The following is a 3,821-nucleotide window of genomic DNA, read 5'->3' as shown; positions in this document are numbered from 1 at the left end:
ATCTCTTCAACAGTCCCCAGGTCCAGAACAGAAGCTGGGAAACACACAGTATTAAATAGAGTCATGACTACAATGAACTCTCTGGTAACCCAGGTAACTCTAGCTAGCAATAAAACCAGATAAAGAACACCTTACATCACAAAGGGGCCTGTGAAGAGACAGCCATTTCATATATCTTGTATTGTAATTGCACAGTACTATGTATTAGACCTAGATATTGTGTGTATCTATTGATATGTAGACTATGTGTGATGTTTTAAATGTAGTTCAGTCCTTTAATAACGTTCTGTTCTATGTATTATGTCATGTCTCGTGGACCCCAGGAAGAGGAGCTGACACTGTGGCAGCGCCTAATGGGGATCCTATTAAATGCCAATTAGCAAAGAGGCTACCTTGTGTCCTCTCTCCTCACCTTCTGAAATCCAATTGGATGAGAAGGTCAGAGGGGAGGGACCTCTGACCTCATCTAATGGGTTTTGAGAAGGAGGCAAGGATGCAAGGACTCACATCGAGATTCTCCCGATGTCATAAGACCACACTGTATGTCATGATGAATCCCCACTGTGTTTATTGAAATAAAATAAATACATCTAAATGAAGGTGGTAGTAGCCCACTATAGCCAGCAGGTGGCAGTGTCGTATTGGTACATGGGCTGCTCATTGTGAAACTGCATTGGGTTTGTGGACATCTGTCTACAGCTATGAACTATCAGTTGTAAGTGAATCATGAATGTATGTGTACACTGCTTGTGGTTGTAACCACATATGGGTTTTGTATGTGTTCAATGTTAGCTGCTAAGAAGGCCAAGAAGTTGAGCAAACCTTTGAAGAGGCAGATGTCCTCACCCAATTTCCATCGCAAAGAGAAAGCAGTGGAGAAAGTGAGTGTACTTCACTCGTTTACCTGAGACTTAAATAATTGCAATTTTCTTACTTTTCCAAAAATCTGTTGGTTGTTTACAGACCCCTTCGAGGGACAACACTCCATTCAGGTGAGCTCAACTTCATCAACTACGTGCCTCTTCATCCATTTCACCACTGTATCTCTGAAATGGTTTGTGTTTCTAGAGTGAGTGCCCAGAAGAGTAAATGGGACAGCTCTCGCTCCATTCGCTACAACCAAGACGCCCAAAGAGAGGAAGGTAACACAGGCCTCAGTTAACTTTGTGTGTGTTCCGATAGTTGTGTGCATTCTAATTGTTCTCGCGCTCTCTCTCTCTCTCTCTCTCTCTCTCTCTCTCTCTCTCTCGCTCGCTCTCTCTCTCTCTCTCTCTCTCGCTCTCTCTCGCTCTCTCTCTCTCTCAGACCAGCGGCGTATGGTGGAGATCATTGGTCATCTGACTAAGATTAGGTTCGGAGATCAGGAACAGAGGAAGTCCAAGGACACTAAAGACGTGTGTTTTACTGAGTCGATTACAGTCGACTTCATTTACATTGTGTTTGTGTATAGTGTGGTTGTCACTGGTGTACCACCCCCCTGTTGTGGTTGTATAATGTGTGGTTGTATAATGTGTGGTTGTATAATGTGTGGTTGTATAATTTGTGGTTGTATAATTTGTGGTTGTATCATTTGTGGTTGTGGTTGTATAATGTGTGGTTGTATAATATGTAGTTGTGGTTGTATAATTTGTGGTTGTGTTGTATAATGTGTGGTTGTATAATTTGTGGTTGTATAATTTGTGGTTGTATAATTTGTGGTTGTATAATGTGTGGTTGTATAATTTGTGGTTTGTATAATGTGTGGTTGTATAATTTGTGGTTGTATAATGTGTGGTTGTATAATGTGTGGTTGTATAATGTGTGGTTGTGGTTGTATAATGTGTGGTTGTATAATTTGTGGTTGTATAATGTGTGGTTGTATAATTTGTGGTTGTGGTTGTATAATGTTGTATAATGTGTGGTTGTATAATGTGTGGTTGTATAATGTGTGGTTGTATATTTGTGGTTGTGGTTGTATAATGTGTGGTTGTGGTTGTATAATGTGTGGTTGTGTTTGTATAATTTGGTTGTATAATGTGTTCCATAATGTGTGGTTGTATCATTTGGGTTGTACTTGTATAATGTGTGGTTGTATAAGTCCTGGGCCATAATGGGGTTGTATAATGTGAGTGTGGTTGTATAATGTGTGGTTGTGGTTGTATAATTTGTGGTTGTATAATGTGTCTCCCCCTTGTATAATGTGTCTGTATAATGTGTGGTTGTGGTTGTCTAATGTGTGGTTGTCTCCCCTGTGTCTCCCCTACCCTGTTCCAGCGTGCAGCAGTCTCCCTACCCTCCTCAGACTCCCCTACCCTCTTCAAGTCTCCCCCACCTTCAGTCTCCCCCTACCCTCCCCTCAGTCTCCCCTACCCTCCTGTCTCCCCCCCCTCCTCAGTCTCCCCTACCCTCCTCAGTCTCCCCCTACCCTCCTCAGTCTCCCCTACCCTCCTCAGTCTCCCCCTACCCTCCTCAGTCTCCCCCTACCCTCCTCAGTCTCCCCTACCCTCCTCAGTCTCCCCCTACCCTCCTCAGTCTCCCCCTACCCTCCTCAGTCTCCCCCTACCCTCCTGTCTCCCCCTACCTCCTCAGTCTCCCCTACCCTCCTCAGTCTCCCCTACCCTCCTCAGTCTCCCCCTACCCTCCTCAGTCTCCCCTACCCTCCTCAGTCTCCCCCTACCCTCCTCAGTCTCCCCCTACCCTCCTGTCTCCCCCTACCCTCCTCAGTCTCCCCTACCCTCCTCAGTCTCCCCCTACCCTCCTCAGTCTCCCCCTACCCTCCTCAGTCTCCCCCTACCCTCCTCTCTCTCCCCCTACCCTCCTCAGTCTCCCCCTTTTCTGAATTAGTTGTCCCCCCTTTCTTGTCTTCTTTTAGAATGAAGCCACGCGTCAGTCAAGCTCGAACCACATAGATGTTGGAAAGAGGAGGAGGGAAGGAGGAAGACAAGAGGGAGAAGAGGAGGAGGGAAGGAGGAAGACAAGAGGAGGAGGGGAAGGAGTAAGACAAGAGGGAGAAGAGGAGGAGGGAAGGAGGAAGACAAGAGGGAGGAGGAGGAGGAAGGAGGAAGACAAGAGGAAGAGGAGGGAAGGAGGAAGACAAGAGGAGGAGGGAAGGAGGAAGACAAGAGGGAGAAGAGGAGGAGGGAAGGAGGAAGACAAGAGGAGGAAGAGGAGGGAAGGAGGAAGACAAGAGGAGGAAGACGAGAGGAAGAAGAGGAGGGAAGGAGAAAGACAAGAGGAAGAAGAGGAGGGAAGGAGGAAGACAAGAGGAAGAAGAGGAGGAGGGAAGGAGGAAGACAAGAGGAAGAGGAGGAGGGAAGGAGGAAGACAAGAGGAAGAAGAGGAGGAGGGAAGGAGGAAGACAAGAGGAGGAAGACAAGAGGAAGAAGAGGAGGGAAGGAGGAAGACAAGAGGAAGAAGGAGGGAAGGAGGAAGACGAGAGGAAGAAGAGGAGGAGGGAAGGAGGAAGACAAGAGGAAGAAGAGGAGGAGGGAAGGAGGAAGACAAGAGGAGGAAGAGGAGGGAAGGAGGAAGACGAGAGGAAGAAGAAGGAGGAGGGAAGGAGGAAGACAAGAGGAAGAGGAGGGAAGGAGGAAGACGAGAGGAAGAAGGAGGAGGGCAAGAGGAGGGAAGGAGGAAGAAGAGAAGGAGGAAGACAAGAAGAAGAGGAGGAGGGGAGGAGGAAGACAAGAGGGAGGAGAGGAGGAAGAGGGAGGAAATCAGTGGAGCAAACTGACCCAAATGGGTACTGGCAACCTGGCAGCAGCTAACCCTCTCAACCCCATCTTGCTCCAATGTGCCCCTGTTAAAAATGTGTGCCTGTATTCATAAAGAGTCTAAAAGTA

At 47.2% G+C, this 3,821-nt stretch overlaps 1 long non-coding RNA gene across 1 annotated transcript; it reads left to right on the top strand.

Annotated features, from left to right (window-relative positions):
• Positions 1-599: 599 nt before the first annotated feature.
• Positions 600-1,902, top strand: LOC127926321 (uncharacterized). Its single transcript, XR_008123993.1, has 4 exons — positions 600-881; positions 964-992; positions 1,069-1,142; positions 1,306-1,902. It is a non-coding gene; the product is annotated as an uncharacterized LOC127926321 (long non-coding RNA).
• Positions 1,903-3,821: the final 1,919 nt, after the last annotated feature.

This window comes from Oncorhynchus keta, unplaced genomic scaffold, assembly GCF_023373465.1.
Source record: "Oncorhynchus keta strain PuntledgeMale-10-30-2019 unplaced genomic scaffold, Oket_V2 Un_contig_7430_pilon_pilon, whole genome shotgun sequence".
In the NCBI taxonomy this organism is placed as follows: Eukaryota; Metazoa; Chordata; class Actinopteri; order Salmoniformes; family Salmonidae; genus Oncorhynchus; species Oncorhynchus keta.
Note: the sequence above shows the minus strand (reverse complement) of the source record. Positions and strands in the feature narration are given on the sequence as shown.